This window comes from Gastrolobium bilobum, unplaced genomic scaffold (genome assembly GCF_033153095.1).
Source record: "Gastrolobium bilobum isolate Gb01-03AN ecotype WA unplaced genomic scaffold, APGP_CSIRO_Gbil_v1 utg523547, whole genome shotgun sequence".
Lineage (NCBI taxonomy): Eukaryota > Viridiplantae > Streptophyta > Magnoliopsida > Fabales > Fabaceae > Gastrolobium > Gastrolobium bilobum.
The window spans coordinates 2,589-20,435 of NW_026896191.1; the positions used below are offsets into that span (position 1 = coordinate 2,589).

Below are 17,847 nucleotides of genomic sequence, written 5' to 3' on the forward strand. Positions count from 1 at the left end.
GTCTTTGCCACAGATAGCACACACACAATTGGTATCCACAGGAGCAACCTTTTGTGAGGATAATTGCTTAGTGAGAGCATCCAACTGTTGTTGTTGCTGTTTCTGTGTCTGGATCAACTGGTCATTCTTTGCCAACAAAGCATCATACCCATCCAGCTTGATGATCCCTGTCTTTCTGTCAGTCACTGGGGCATTATCAAATTCCTGAGATGCCAATGATTCAAAAATATCCAAAGCCTCTTGAGGAGTCTTGGTGGTCAATGAACCACCTGCTGTGGCATTCACCAATGTCCTGGTGTTGGTTGTCAACCCTTGGAGGAATATTGCTGCTTGATTCCACACTTTTATTCCATGCTGTGGACATTTCCTCAATAAAGTCTTGAATCTCTCCCAAGCCTCATAAATGGATTCTGATTCTTTTTGCTTGAAGCTTGTGATCTTATCCTTCAACTTTGCCCTCTTGGATGCTGAAAAGAATCTGGCTAAGAACTTGGTTTGCAGATCATCCCAAGTTGTTATACTCCCCTGAGGCAATGACTGCAACCATCTCCTTGCATCATCCTTCAGTGAATGAGTGAATAGTCTCAGCAGAATTGCATCCCTTGTCACACCATTAATTTTCACAGTATCACTCAACAACAGAAAATTTTCTATATGCAAGTAAGGGTCCTCTGCACTGGTTCCAGCAAACTGCTCCTTCTGCACTAACTGTACCAATGCAGGCTTCAATTCGAAGTTGTTTGGCTCTACTGTAGGGCGCACAACACTACCAATTGGAGGAATCACTGCAGGAGTCATGTAATCTCCCAGTGTCCTCTGTGGTGGTTGCACATGATTTTCTGCCATAATTTCTACTTGGTTGACAGCACTGGATTCACCCCTTTCTTGAAACTGTCTTCTTTGTCTTGCTGCCCTTCTTTTCTTCCTCAAAGTCTTTTCTAATTCTGGATTATACAACAAGAAGTTTGGATCAATAGTACCTCGCATACACCAGAATCAAAATTGACCAGAAATCTAACACAAAATAAAATGCTGAAAATAAAAGGATTCAATCTCAGATTTCTATGGTCTCAATCAATGTTGAAAAACAAATCCCCAACAACGGCGCCAAAAACTTGTTGCGGATCTAGCAAGTGTGCTAGTCGTACAAGTAATAAAATGATGAGTAAAGATCATTCCCACAGAGATTTGTATTCAAACACCAATTAAACATAGAAAACTAATTTGAATCAAACAAGAGTTTGTAAAAATCATGAGTGTTTTGTCACCAGAAAATTGATTTGAAGTAACAAAATATAATGTTAAAATATGAATTAAGATTTACTAAAACAAGTAGTCAGAAAATAACTTCCCTCAACAATAAACTCATGTAAAAACTGACCATATGATGAATTCTTTTTCATGTGATGTTAATCAACCTTTTACTTATTATCAAGATGTAATCCCTTACTACCCTGATAGATACATTAATCAGAAACCCCAATCTCTTGGTGATTCCTTTCTTAATACATACATTAAACACTAAGGTCTTAAGATTACATCGGAACTCTAGCATCAATCCCTTGAGTACTAGAATCCTGATGATAAGATTGCCAGATATAGGAGTAGTGTAAACATTCTTGTTCTACACTACTCCCTTAATAGAAAGAATTAAATAAGAAAATCTCATATAAACACATGAAAAATACTTCATCATATTAATCAAACATATATAAGATTATCATTAAGTTCCATTGAATTCAGACCACAATGACTCTACTCAGACATAACTAAAGAATACACAAGAGAAGAAAGATCAAACTCCATTGCCATGCAGTGAATCTTCAATCTCCAAGTACAATTACATAAGAAACTAACTAATACAAGAACTAAGTCCTAAGAATTTTAGAGAGAAATCAGATCAGAGAATCTGATGTAAGAGAGAGAGAGAGAGAGAGAGAGAGAGAGAAAATCCAGATTTTTGAAAAACTGAAGGCCATTGCCTTATATAGTTTTGCAAATTCAAACAGAAAAACTAACATGGGCGCTAAAACGTTCATGAGTGAGCGTTTTAGCGACCATGCTTGACGGATGCCAAACTGCTTCAAACTGACTCCAGCACTAAAACACTTGGTTTGGACGTTTTAGCGTTGGAGACCAGAGTCTTTTTCCAATAGCAGGGCGCTAAAACGCTTGATCAGGAAGTTTTAGCGCCCAAGACCAGCAACTTTTTGTTCTCGGATTGCAGCAGCGCGCTAAAACATTCTGTGTGGACGTTTTAGCGCTCAGCACCAGCAAGTTTTGGCTTCTTTCTGCAGCAGGGCGCTAAAACGTTCTGGATAAACGTTTTAGCGCTCAACACTTAGAATTTTTCTCTTCTTCAGAATCTTCTTCCTTCTCCCAGCTGCCTTTTAATCTTGCTTTTCCTACAAGAATAATACAAATTTTCAATAAAGCTTCTTGAACTTGTAGTTGAGGACATTCTAGGACATTAACCTCTTTTTCCATCATTTAATCACACAAATTGATACTAATTCATGCTGAAAAACCTGATGAACTAAGGGTTTATCAGCATCATACTATGTTCTAATACTACAATGCACATTCATCACTCAACCATTACTCCAATGGAGCATGGAGGAACAAATAAAGGGATTAACCCTAAGGTCTAGAAGTTTACCCTTTTTTAGACTTCTGTTCCAAGCTTTTCTCTACTTCTAAAGACAAGATCACACAATTCCACACAAAGGCAACCTATTCCAAATGTGAAGATGAGATCAATAACATATCATACACATGAAACATTAAGTCAATGGCTAGTAACTTATCATAAAAGTCAACTTTTGCACTTACCCTCTTTGGTAGTTTATCAAGAAACTTAGTCTTGATCCAAGGGAGATTTCAATGGACGCTCTTCAACCAAAGTATCACTTGGTACACCACTACATAATCAAACAACACCAATTTCACCATCAAAATCTATCACAAAAACCAAATTTTCTAAATCCATATACTCTCAAAACCTAACTTTTCAAATCATCATGGAAACTTGAATAAAATGGAGTTTACTCACCACAAATCTCTTCATAAGGCCAAGAGAAGAACTTCACAAGCTCAAAGGAGTTGAAACACTCTTGAAACTCCAAGAACCAACAATTTCTCAAAACTTTGAAAGACTCTCTACTAAGCCTCTTAAGCAAAAAGTATTATGAAAGCCAAAAACAAAAATAAAAACATTGATTTTATGAAAATAATTATAAAAGATACACATACAAATCATATGACCAACAAATATAGAATCCTAGGTGCCATATTTCATGATGCAAACTAATTATATATAAAACCCAAAGTATTCAATTCTCACCCAAACATACAGTCCGTCTCTGATACTAATTATTAGCGCAATTGGGTCTGCAGAATCATAAAGACCATTGTGGTTTGTTGTGTTATGAATCTTCATCGTTCTTTACAGCACAAAGTATTCCTCTTGTAACGCAGATCCACGAAATCCCCTTTGTGTTGGTGTTGTGATACATCTCGCCTTTGCTGCCACGAAGTCTAGTGATACCTTTCGCTTCTATTGCCACGGAATTTAGTGATCCCTCTTACCATGAAATCTCCCTCTTCACGAACAAGTCTCCTCAGTACTCAATGTCACATCACGAACAAGCCTCAAAGATGGCTTCAGGAAGACCTTCCAGACTATTCTCAGGGGGTAAGGGAGAAGAGTGTATGAGCACTCTAAGATTTCAAGTCTGAGATCTCACAACAATAACTTTTTTCGGCTGATGACTAAAATGGAACTATTTATATGGACACCAAGAAACCTTATTCCTAAGCTTCTTGGGCTTTGGGCTCTTTTTTTAAAATGAGCCCAATTAAGCTTTGATAAAAGAGCATAAATCCAAGAGGTACGCTGTGTTTCTAATTTAGAAGTATGAGTCTTACCAATTGCATCATCAGCTTGAGACAAAAGAGCAGGTGTTAGCTCAACGACTAGATGAATCTTATCTAGTCTTCTCTTAATTCTTCTTTCTCCTTTAGCAAGAGTCAAGCGATCAATTATATTTCTTTTCTATAATGACTTTGGAGCTTTTTATTTTCATTGTCATCATTCTTCTCCTTATCTTATATATATATTTATTTTGCATAATGGTTGGTGATGTCGACATATCCTTTCTATTTTCATTGTTATCATTCTGCTTCTTATCTTATTTATTTATTTTGCACAATGGTTGATGATGTTGACATATAAACTGAATGTCATCGATTCGATTCTTGTAATAAGCCTCTTATAAATGTAAAATAAGATTGCCAACTCAAAACCCAGATGCCACATAATATTTTGCTAAATAAAGAAATACGGTCTAAAGACTAGTCATACAACGACAAATACTTATTTTGGTTGAAGTGATATAAAGTATATCTTCAAAGTCTTCTCTCCTTACTTTTTTTCTTTGGCTGCTACTTATATTTCATTGTTGGGGAAAATTTGTTATCTCATAAATAATAAAAACAGAGAATGTGAGTTTTTTTTTCTTTTTCTTTCTGTCTTGTTATGGCTTATTAACAACGAGGTTGCATATTTACAGTATACGCAGCCTCAAAACTAACTTTGCCGAGATATTTGTTTAAAAAATTAAAAAAAAAACTATTCATATTTCACCACAACTAACTATAATGACTAAAGGACAGTTTAAGTTCGAAGTACAACTTACATAATTCAACAAAAAATGTTAGAAATAAATTAACTTCACTATCTCGCGTTTAGTTGTGAGATAGTTACTTCATTGACTGAAGAAGAATGTTCTCCTTGAATTGAGGCCTTTTTAATTAAGAAACCAGGTTCCTTTGGTTGAGGTAAAGCATTTTCACTGCTCAACATCACAACCACAGATGTCATGTTCGGGCTATCATCAGGATGATGTTGCAGACATAAAAGACCAATTTGAGTGCAGCGTAAAACTTCCGATAGAATATACGAATCTCCCAAACAATCATCAATCAATTGTTCTGGAATGCCCTCTTTCCATAATCTCCATGCCTACAACATTTCAACAAAACTGTTATCTCTTGCTTTATTATGGGAATTTTTTTTTATTATTATTTTTGCATGTTACTCACATGCCCAATAAGATTATGATCGTTGTCCTCGTAGGCAAGTGCTCCGTTTTTCTTTCCCCTTACAATTTCTAGCAATAATACGCCAAAGCTGAATACATCCGATTTTATAGAGAAAAATCCATCGATGGCATATTCAGGGGCCATATAACCGTTGAAAGGAACCGTACAAGAATTAATTTCATGTACAATTAATCATAGTAAAACTTAAGGAAATTTTAAAATACTTACTATGTCCCAGCTATTCTTCTTGTATTCCCTTCAATTTGATTACCACCAAACATTCTGGCCATGCCAAAATCTGAAATTTTTGGGTTCATATCATTGTCTAATAAAATGTTACTTGCTTTTAGATATCTGTGTATGATCCTTAATCTTGAATCTTGATGAAGATAAAGCATCCCTCGAGCAATTCCATTCAAGATGTCAAAGCGCTTAGACCAATTTAAAAATTTACTGTGAGTTGAATCTGCAAGATGGTCCATTAAGTTAGATTAGTCCTTTCTTTCAAAACTAATCAAGCTTTAATTATACTAATTGTAAAGCATGGCAGAAAATACTGACCGAAAAGAAATGAATCGAGGCTTTTGTTGGGCATGTATTCATAGAGTAACATTTTCTCATCTCCTTCAATGCCACAACCAAGAACCTTAACAAGATTTCGGTGCTGAAGTTTGGCACACAACATCACTTCATTCTTAAATTCTTTCAATCCTTGTCCAGAACTCCTTGAAAGCCTTTTGACTGCAATTTCTTGTCCATCTCGCAATGTAGCCTAAATTTAATAGTTAGGAACAATTTGACCGATGATAAGATTGATATATATGTTTACTTTAGCCTTATTAATAGGCATGTTGGAAATTTACCTTGTATAAAGGTCCAAAACCACCTTCCCCGAGCTTATTGTCGGTTGAGAAGTTATTGGTAGCATGAATTATTGCGGCAAGAGCAAACAAAGGAAGCTCCAAATCTTCTTGTCCGCATTCACCTTGCTCTTGTGTCGGCATGAATTTGTCTGCTTCCTCTTTGATTTATTAAATAAGATCAATGTCATTAAAAAAAACACTGATTTGAAAGATATAATTTTATACAGCTCGACTCATAACTAATGCATTGAGAAATCTTAAATGAAAACAGCTAAGATTTGTGGGTTTATTGAACAGTAAAACTTAATTCCGTATATATATATATATATATATATATATTTAGACAGCAAAACTACACATAAAGTTTACAGTTCTTTTTTTTGGAGTTACCCAACCCTAATTATCTCTTTGAGGCGAGTTGGCTCCTTTCGGTATCCCCACGAGCTTCGACTCTTTGAGCCGGCTATGAGACTAATCTAAAGTGCGGAGGATCAGTGATGGCTAAAGGTTCAGCCCCTCCCCAAGAATGAAAGCTTACGGTTCTAAAAAGAAAGAAAAAATATATTATATATTTTCCTTTCGAATATATTGTATGCAAAAATATCTTATATTTCTTTAATTATTTCTTTGAAACGAGTAGGTTTTTTGGTATCCTCACAACTTCGTTCTTTAGTTCTAATGTACCACTATTTAGTATCTTATAATTCTTTTGATATCACCTCTTAATCACTTCCCTAAATCACGGGCTTTGATTGTAATTATCATTATTTTTATTCATTCATTTTTCTGTCGTTACACTGGTTTGAATTTATCTTTTTATTTTTCAAATAAGTAGAAAGTCTTCTATATACAGGACATATATAAACTGTGTAGAAAGTAAAGGGAATATTACTCTCATGTTACATGAGAATAATTCTATCATGTAACAAAGAGAATTCAAGTAGAGTCCATCATTTAAAAGCAAAAAAGAAAAAGAAAAAAAAGAGGGATACGATTTTCGAAGTGAAAGAAAATGAGATAACTATCTTATGTAAAATGAGAGTAGTATTTCTCATCAAGTAAAGCAACTTTTTTAATTGTTCATGTGATTATCATAATATTATTTAACGTCATTACCATGACTCCATGATAATCATTTTAATGCAATTAATAATAGGAATACATTTTTCTTATGTTTTAGGAAAAAATTTTCCTGATATTATAGAAATAAAAATATAAGTGATACCCACGTATAAGAAGAGAGAAAAAAAAAGAGTGGTGGAACCTAACTTGTGTGTGTAAGAGAGTTGTTTATCTCATAATAACCCTTAATAATATTATATAATACACTTAACACTGCAGGGAAGGGTTTTAAATACCGTGGATGAAATATATTCTGATCGATCAGTTTCGTTGTTCAACAACGAAAGAACATACTCAAAGGCCTTAAACAAGACAAACAGTAAAAAATTGAAGTTGAAAATTTGTATTCTAATAAAATTGCAAGGAAATTACCTGTGTACTTCATTTTGGTCACGTAGATGTAGGAGAGCGCCAATAGAATCACAAGGACAAATGAAACAGTGATTGTAACCACCAAGACTACCTTTTTCTGACGCCCATGTTTAGCCTCTGCATTTCCAGCTTGACAAAGAAATGAAACAGTTGAGATTCCTGAATAAAAGCAATGCCCCTCTAATTAATATAATAGAAAGTTAGAATAAAATAAACCATACCTTTACCCATATCTGCAACAACCATTCGAACATATAGATCTTGCCCACCTTCTGAAATTCTCAAATCAATGAGATCACCAAACCACATGGAACAACCAATACCTGCTCCACTTGTGTCTGGGCTCGCATAAGCTGTGCAGGAACAGTTTTCCAAGCATTTGGCCTTGCAATCTTCGAGTACCATACTTTTATTAACCCAAGAATTTGGAATATCTGGCAATTTCATTCTACTAAATCTCTGATACCCATCTTAATTTTTGACACCGCATCTCCATGAATTGCGGCGAACACATCCTTGTGTCGAGTCCATTGCATTCCATTCTTGGGGTGATTTTGGCTCAAATCCTTCTAAACATTGGCAAATTGGCGTTTCAGAAATGATACAATTTCCATTTGGGCCGCAAGTATTATAAATATCACAACTGTCTTGTGGCCAGGATTGGTAAGTTCTCCAAATTCTGGTGTCAGGAATCCATATGAGGCGTTGACGAAGTTGAAGGGTTTGATTCAAAACGATAATAGAGATTACAGAACTATTCTTGAGTGTGTATGAGTAATACACTTCATCTTCATTGTTAACATATTTGTTAGTGTAGATTGGCTTATCCCTCAATCCGAATACTCCAACTGGGCCATTCACAGGGCCAGTCCTGTAGTACTCTGCCGAGCCCTTCCAAATTACCATTTCAGAATTGCTTCCAAGCACAATACCTAATGTAAAGTCTCCTAAAGAGGGGTCATCCCAATTTTTCCAAGCAGTAAGACGCCGATTGAGACCAGTTTTTAGGTCCCAACCAATCTTCATTCCTGTTAATATTGTATCACAAGGATGGTCAAAGCTCTGCCATAGAAAATTTTTTCATTGTTGTTGTCCTTCTCATTTCGAAGTATTAAATTTCCAGTTTCCAAGAGCTGCACAATGGGACTCGGAGCCTCTGTTGTGGAGTTTGTTGACCACAGTAAAGTCTTATTCTGGGTGTTGGATATTCAAGTGTGATGAATCCCACATTGGTTGGTAATGGACTAAGTGAAGAGTATATAAGCGGAAGGGACCCATGAACCCAATCCGCCGTCGGAAGCTTGATGTATGCAATGGTTTGCACTAGACCCGACTTGGCGTATGCTATTGGAATGGTAAGCCGGTATTTGTCAAACCGCGGCAAAGAGCACTGGGAAGCAGTGAAGTGGACTTCAAGTACCTCCGAGGTACGACCGACTTATGTATCCGATTTGGAGAAGGCAAAGCCGAGTTGCAAGGCTACTCGGATTCTGATTTAGGGGGAGACGCTGACTCGAGGAAATCGACGACAGGATATTTGATGAGATTTGCCGGAGGAGCTGTCTCTTGGCAATCAAGACTTCATAAATGTGTTACACTATCGACAACTGAGGCTGAGTACATTGCCGCTACTGAGGCAAGCAAAGAGATGTTGTGGATGAAGAAGTTCCTCATGGAACTCGGCCATGATCAAGACAAGTACGAGTTGGGTTGTGACAATCAAAGCGCAATCCATCTTGCGAAGAATTCAACCTATAACTCCCGCTCTAAGCATATTGATGTGAGGTATCACTGGATCCGGGATGTGGTGGAAGGTGGAGAGCTCGAACTCGTCAAGGTGCACACTGACCAAAATTGGTCCGACATGATGACGAAGCCAGTTCCAGCAAGAAAATTTGAAGACTGCTGTGAAGGAGCCGGGTTGATGCTAAAGCCGACGCATTGAAGTAGGAGCGGGAGATTTGTTGGGCTTCCTCCTTCAATGCTAAGCCCAAGCCCATTGAGGGGTTTCCTAAAAACCCTAACCCTAGATCTCACCTCCTCTATATATTCATTAGTTGTGGGTGGAGGCTAGGTTAAGAGATTAGAGAGAAATTTTGAGAGATAATTATTTGATTGTTTGAGCAAAGCTTCATGCTTTGCATTTGGGAGATCTCTAGAGAGAGTTTGAGTGAAACATCTCTAGGGAGGTTTGATTATCACCATTGTTGGAGAGGTTGAGTTAACCACCACATTGGTGATTCTGATTATTTGTAACCATTATTTTCATAGTGGATTTCTGATCTGGACTAGGTCCCGTGGGTTTTTACTTCTTCATTGGAGAAGGTTTTCCCACGTTAAATCTGGTTGTGTTCTTCTTCTTCTTCTTCTTCTTCTTCTCTCTCTCTCTCTCTCCTGTTTTGTGATTTTTCGTTTTGATTTTTCCGCTGCGCTGCCTGACCTGGTGAAGTTCATGCCTAGGTATTGCCGAGATCCGAGATCAGGATCTTGTTGATTGACTTCCGCACAAAGGCTGCTTAGCCGAGCTTGAGGGAACCGAGTTTTTCCCAACAAAAAGCCCAAGGTTTCCCTCTTTGTTTATGATTAACTTGCTGGAGTTGTCTTTGAAAGGGTTGTCACGGTTGGCAACCCAAATGTAACACCCCGTATATATCCGGTAATGTTATCATAATATCGTATTAAGCTGCGCTTAATTAAAATGCGGAATTACTTTTTCTTTTCAATTATGATGCCATTAACATTACCAACTTGCTTAATAATCAATTAATAAAACATCGCCTGTATGTAATTGCAAATAAACAGCTAACTGAGATACCTCATAACATATATAATATAATTGTGACTCTAGTCACGGAACTACAACAATGTAGACCGGACCATCTAACAGTTTATACAACTCTAAACTACAAGTACTAACATAAAGTGTCATGGACAATCCCCATGCTCACTCAAATAAGGATACATGCCCAACATCAGTCTCAACAACAACATATCATAAATAGCGGAAAACATAAACAGCATCCAAATCCAGTCATGCTAACATAAAGCAGTAAAACATAATCAGCTAATCTCCGGCCTCCTGCCGCCTGAGGCATCAGTACCCATACTACCTGATCCTGAAATAAGCATTCCCCAAACGTGGGGTAAGATCTCTAATCTAGAAATCTCAGTAAGTCAGTGAGTCCTCAAGGATCTTCCACCCCAAGCTCACTTACATGTGCAATATAAGTTCAAAAGCAGTTTATCATTTATCATTTCTAAAACAATGCAATGCAGCAGATAATCATGCCATGTGTGTCAATACTAATCTACTGGCCAGAGACAGTGCAGGTATACGTCTATCACCTACACACCTTGCAAGTACCACTTGCATTCACCCCGGTACACCGTCTTGTATGGCGCTACATACTCAGGCTTCCCGTCAAGATGAAACAACACATGCATATTAAAAGCCATTACATGTAAAGTTCAATCAACATATCAAATATCCAAAAGCATGTACACAACATGCATAAACCATACCCCCATGGGACATGGTGGAACCACAACATGGCTAAACCGAGGACACGAAAGCTTACCTTGCAAGCTAACTCCAAAAGCCAAGAGTCCACAGCTCAAAGTCCAAACACAGCAGATTCACAATCTGTTATGGACCAACAATACATCAACAACATGCACCACAAGCATACAATATTAAGACAACACCTTTTCATTACGTTTTCAAGTCTTAAAGCTTCTAACAAAGCCACAAGCCCTTAATCCCATGATTCTGGCTTAGTCCATTAAATACAGAAGTTCAACTTCATCAATCTAGGGTCCACAAACCCCCAATAGCCTACTGTACACACAGCACAGCTACTGTTCTACGAAAACCCAGAATATCCGGATATTCCTCGGGACCATATCCGGATATGCAATATCCGGATATCTCACTGGACATATCCGTATATGCAATATCCGGATATCCAGAATCCCATATCCGGATATCTATTATCCAGATATCCCAAAACCCCATATCCGAATACACATATCCGGATATCATATCCGGATATCCCATATCCGGATATTCCACGGGCCGATTTCCGGATATTTCACGACAGAATGCAGTTTCTGCATTTTCGTGAAGATATCCTTCCAAGGTTGGGTTTTTACCGATTTTAAACACCTAAACATGCATTTCTAGGTGTGTTCAACATTACTCAACAACAAGTTATCATCTTTAAGCCTTAACATGCATCAAGCTTTCATTTTTAAGTTCAAAGACTCAAGACCAAAGGTGACAAGGCTTACCAAAGCTCAAGACAGAGGTTGGAGGTGCTCTTGGAGCTCACAATCAACTCCCATGGTGCTGACTTCAAGGGTGTACGAAAATACCACCCAAGCAAGGATCTTTCTTCACAAATGAAGCTCCTTGAAGCCTCACAAGCCAAGCACAACACTCCTTAACAAGAATGCCACCAAACCAGAAAACACCTCAGCTCCCACAACCACCACAACTCAGAAAAGGTGTTCCTTTCACACTCACAATGACCACTCACACAAGGCTCAAGTGTTTGGAGGTGAAGAAACCAAGCAAAATTGACACTTGATCTCCAAAATGGTGAAGAAAGCTCAATGGAACAGTAGCAACTGACCAGCCACTCCAGCATTCACGTAGCAACAGAAAACCTAGGGCTTTGTGCCCTTAACAAGGGTATTTATAGCCACTTACCCAATAAACACACAGTATTAACTTAAGTTGCTACGCTTATCATTTTAATCCCAAACTTTGGATTATGAAACTACATAATTTTCTAAGATTTATCATATTTTTCTTATAATTTTCTGAGCACTTTTTCGGTACGCGCTTTTCCAAGCCAGTACCAGTTTCCAGCACCAGTTCTCATTATCTGGGCTTGAAACTCGTTTTACAAGTCCTACATATTATTCTAGTAATTATCATGCACTTACATTAATTTTCCGGGATACTTTTTCGGCACGCATTTATACCGACTAGCAGAACCAGTATCTGCATTTTTCTTCCGAAAAGCGACTTTCAGCATTCTTAATCACTTATTATTATTATTAAGCCTCATAAATATTTATTAGAGTCAATTATGGAATCATTTCCTATTTTCTCGTAATTTATTAATTAAATACCTTAATTAACGGTGCGGGTTCTTACATTCACCCCACCTTTTTAGGATTTTGACCTCAAAATCAGAAACATACCTGGTCGAAACTCGGGGTACTGCCGGAGAAGCTCGTCCTCTCGCTCCCAAGTACACTCCTCAGGAGTCCTTCCGGTCCACTGCACCTTGACCATCGGAATGATCTTGCTCCTCAGCTGCTTCTCGCCACGATCGAGAATCTTTAGTGGTCCTACGGGAGTCTTTAAGTTCTCCCTCACTTCCACATCATCCGGTTGCACCACGTGCGAAGGATCTGCTATGTACCTCCGAAGCTGAGACACGTGAAACACGTCGTGGATGTTGGCCAGGTTCGGAGGCAAGGCAAGCTGGTAGGCAACAGGTCGTACTCTACCAAGAATCTGGTATGGCCCAATAAAGCGCGGACTCAGCTTCCTCACTCCGAGTGCCCGTCCAACACCGGTGACAGGTGAAAGTCTCACAAACACGTGGTCACCCTCACTGAACTCCAGTGGTCGATGCTTGACATCGTAGTAGCTCTTCTAACGATTATGCGCCTGCTTCAGCTTTTCCCTGATCATCTGGATCTGCAGGGTGGTATCTTGGACAAAATCCAAGCCAAACAACTCACGATCCCCAACCTCCGACCAGCAGGTAGGTGTACGACACCTCCTACCGTAGAGCGCCTCGTAGGGTGCCATGCCCAGGCTAGCATGGAAACTGTTGTTATACGAAAACTCTACCAATGGAAGGTACCTATCCCATGCCGTGCCCTGCTCCAACGTGCAAGCCCGCAACATGTCCTCCAAAGTCTGGATAGTCCGCTCAGTCTGAGGGTGATAGGCGGTACTCAATCTCAACTGCGTACCAAAAGCTCCCTGCAGCGCCTCCCATAACCGAGATGTGAACTTCGGGTCCCTATCACTGATGATACTCACGGGCACCCCGTGAAGCATCACAATCTCGCGGACATACAATCTGGCCAACTGCTCTGTAGTGAAGCTCACCTTCACTGGAAGAAAATGGGCAGACTTCGTCAGTCTGTCCACAATGACCCATATCGAGTCACAGCCAACCTGAGTCTTCGGCAAACCCACAACGAAGTCCATGGAAATGCTCTCCCATTTCCACTCCGGAATCTCAAGAGGTTGAAGTTTACCAGACGGCTTCTGGTGTTCAATCTTCACCTTCTGGCAAACCAAACACTTGGACACAAAGATAGCAATATCTTTCTTCATGCCCGGCCACCAGAAGTTCTTCTTCAAGTCTTGATACATCTTAGTAGCACCAGGGTGGATAGAAAACTGACCCTTATGGCCTTTTGCCATAATCTCTTCTGTCAACGGACCTCGAGGAAACACAATCCTCCGCTGGAACAAAAGCAATCCATCATCATTCCAAGACACACCGTCTTGGTTCTTCACATAATCCAGACACTCTCTCTGAACTTGTGCCTCTTTAATCCTTTCTAACAGCTCGTTGACGACATCTGATGCTTCCAACCCGAGAAGTACGCTCGCACACGGAGCGGTCACTGCGAAGTGGCGGAACTTCTCAACCACATCGAAGTTACCAAGTAGCAAACTGGATGAACTACTGGATTTCCGACTCAAAGCATCGGCTACCACATTGGCCTTGCCAGGATGATACCTAAGCTCAAAGTCGTAGTCCTTTATGAACTCCATCCATCTCCTCTGCCTCATGTTCAACTCCTTCTGGTCGAACAGGTACTTCAAACTCTTGTGGTCACTGAACACCACAAACCTCAAACCAAAAAGATAATGCCTCCAAATCTTGAAAGCAAACACAATCGCAGCCAATTCCAAATCATGAGTCGGGTAGTTCTCCTCATGAGGCTTCAACTGCCTCGAAGCAAAAGCAACATCTCTACCAGACTGCATCAGCACACAGCCCAGCCCCTTTCCAGAAGCATCACAGTAAAGCTCAAACTGCTCCTCAGGATCAGGAAGGATCAACACAGGTGAAGAAGTCAATCTCTCCTTCAACTCCTGAAAGCACGGCTCACACTCGTGAGTCCACACAAATGGAGTCTCCTTTCGGGTAAGGCGAGTCAAAGGGAGAACCATCGTGGAAAAACCCTTGATGAACCTCCGATAGTAACCGGCCAAACCTAAGAAGCTCCTCACCTCCGTAGCTGTCTTGGGCCTCTCCCAATCCAACACGGCCTCAATCTTGTTGGGATCCACTGCAACTCCATCTGCTGAAATCACATGCCCCAGAAACTTGACTGATTTGAGCCAAAACTCACACTTAGAAGGTTTAGCATAAAGCTTTTTCTCCTTCAGCACTTGCAGAACTATCCTCAGATGCTCCGCATGCTCCTCCTCAGTCTTGGAGTAGATCAGAATATAATCAATGAAGACAATCACAAACTGATCCAGATACGGCTGGAAAATCCTGTTCATGTAATCCATGAACACTGCCGGCGCATCTGTGAGTCCAAACGGAATCACCAAATACTCAAAATGACCGTATCTCGAACGAAACACGGTCTTCGGGACATCCTCCGGCTTCACCCGAATCTGATGGTATCCGGACCAGAGATCAATCTTGGAATACACACAAGCACCCCTGAGCTGATCCAACAGATCATCAATCCGAGGAAGAGGATACTTGTTCTTGATTGTCACCTTGTTCAACTGCCTGTAGTCTGTGCACAATCGCATTGTCCTGTCCTTCTTCTTCACGAAGATGACCGGTGCTCCCCAAGGAGACACACTCGGTCTAATGAAATCTTTCAGCGAAAGATCCTCAATATGTTTCTTCAGCTCAGCCAACTCCGGTGGCGACATCCGATAAGGAGCTAAAGAAATCGGCCCCACACCGGGCAACAAGTCAATGGAGAACTCTATCTCCCGCTATGGCGGAAAATCAGGAATCTCCTCAGGAAACACCTCAAGGAACTCCCCCACCACAGGAATGCCAGTGATATCCTCTTGTGTCCCACTCACCAAACCACCCAACATGACATAACCCAATGCCCCTGCTCGCAACGCTCTCCTGGCCTGCAGCAGTGAAATGTATGGCGAGGAACTAGCTGTGGAATCACACAGAGACATCACCACTCGCTTTGCACAGCAATCAATCAATGCACAGTTTCTAGACAACCAATCCATGCCCAGAATAATCTCAAGGTTGGCAATTGGCAACCCTATCAGATCTACCGAGAACTCACGGCCATCCCACTGAAACGCTACATCGCGATGTACGGTGGTAGAATCACAAATCTCTCTGGTGGCGGTAGTCACCCGCAACGGTGGAGAAAGCACAGCACTGGGCAACTCAAGCCCCAAAGCAATCGGGGTAGCAACAAACGAATGAGTAGCCCCAGAATCAAAGATAGCATCCACAAAAGAATCACCAATAGACACAGTACCTCTGACAAGGTTCGGAGCGCGGTCCGACTGCTGCCTATCTAGTGTATACACTCTCCCAACATAATGTGGCACTGCAAAGGAACTGCCTGAAAAGCTGCAGCTCTCGCCGTCGACGGCGGACAATCTCTAGAGAAGTGGCCCTCCTTGCCACACTTGAAGCACAGCAACTGCCTCGTAGCACAGCGTCCCACATGCTCCTTCCCACATCCCGAACATCTCGGAGTGGTAGGAGGCCTAGCAGAACTCCCCTGATGTGAAATAACTCTCTTGAACTTACCAGGCGCCTGCCTAGTCGCTATCTGCTTTCCCTTGCCCTTATCAACAAACCTCCTGTCCTTCCAAGAAGTAGGAGCAGGAGTGGAACCACATGTTCCCTTGCTCTCCTCAACCTTGGCCCTCTTGGCCTTGCTTGCCACGCAAACATCCTCGATGTCCTTACACTGCTGAACTAGTGTACCAAAGTCCCTCGAAGCAGCACCAGCAAGATGCTCAGCAATCACCTCACTAAGTCCCCTGCGGAACTTAGCTGCTAGAAACAACGGAGTAAGAGGAACCATCTAGAAGTTTGCAAACTTCACTAGCTCATTAAACTTAGCCAGGTACTCATCAACAGACTTCGAACCCTGTACCAAACGATCAAACTCTCCCTGCTTCCTCTCATGCGCATCATAGGGAAAGTATCGGCCCAGAAAGCACTCCTCAAAGAATGGCCACGTCATGACACGACCCTGCCTCTCAAAAGCACGAGAGGTGTGCGTCCACCACTCATGGGCATCGCCCTCCAGCATGTAAGTCGAGAACATCAGCTTCTGTGGGTCTGTACACTGCATGACCCGAAAAATCTTGTCCAGCGACTCTAGCCATCTCGCAGCAGCAATAGGATCCAAAGACCCCTCAAACACAGGTGACTTATGCTTCCTGAAAGCATTCAGCCGGCGATCAATCACATCACGATCCTCAGCAATCCCCACAAGGGGCTCCCCCGTCTCAGCGGCATGAGTAGCACTGCCGATGTGACTATGGCTCTCCTCCTGAACACTAGGTGGAGGCGGTGGCGGTGGTGGTGGAGCATGGCCTACAGCAGGACCAGCCCTCATCTGCTCCAACATGACTCTCATCATCGTCATGTTCGCCATCCTGTTCGCCTCGAGGACTTCCTCAGTGGTCCTCCGGTTTGCTTCACGAACCTCAGCTGCGGCTATCCGGTTCGCCTCGCGAACAGCTTCCATCATTGCCGCGTTGGCCACTCTAGTGGCCTCCTGATCGGCTAACCTAGCCGCCTGCATCTCAGCCAATGCAGTCAGGATAGGATCGGATTGATCCTCAGAAGTCTCTCGTGTTCTCCCGGACCTTACCATGACTCTGCACAAGTTACACAAATTATGAGTTGATCAGGCCCACGCAATGTGATCACATATACAGCATCATAATAAAATTCGACGGAGTAAACACAAAGACAGACACAACCAAGCAACCTAGCAATTGCAATACATACAGGCTTTTCCCTCGAACCATTGCTCTGATACCATAAATGTAACACCCCGTATATATCCGGTAATGTTATCATAATATCGTATTAAGCTGCGCTTAATTAAAATGCGGAATTAATTTTTCTTTTCAATTATGATGCCATTAACATTACCAACTTGCTTAATAATCAATTAATAAAACATCGCCTGTATGTAATTGCAAATAAACAGCTAACTGAGATACCTCATAACATAGATAATATAATTGTGGCTCTAGTCATGGAACTACAACAATGTAGACCGGACCATCTAACAGTTTATATAACTCCAAACTACAAGTAAATAAGGCAACATGCCCAACATCAGTCTCAACAACAACATATCATAAATA

General features: G+C 40.8%; 1 non-coding gene and 1 pseudogene across 1 annotated transcript; one reads left to right on the forward strand and one right to left on the reverse strand.

Moving 5' to 3' along the window:
• Positions 1-346: 346 nt before the first annotated feature.
• Positions 347-453, forward strand: LOC133298183 (small nucleolar RNA R71). The gene has a single exon (XR_009749751.1). It is a non-coding gene; the product is annotated as a small nucleolar RNA R71 (small nucleolar RNA).
• Positions 454-4,735: 4,282 nt separating this feature from the next.
• Positions 4,736-10,092, reverse strand: LOC133298182 (G-type lectin S-receptor-like serine/threonine-protein kinase At4g27290; annotated as a pseudogene).
• Between the last annotated feature and the right edge of the window lie 7,755 nt (positions 10,093-17,847).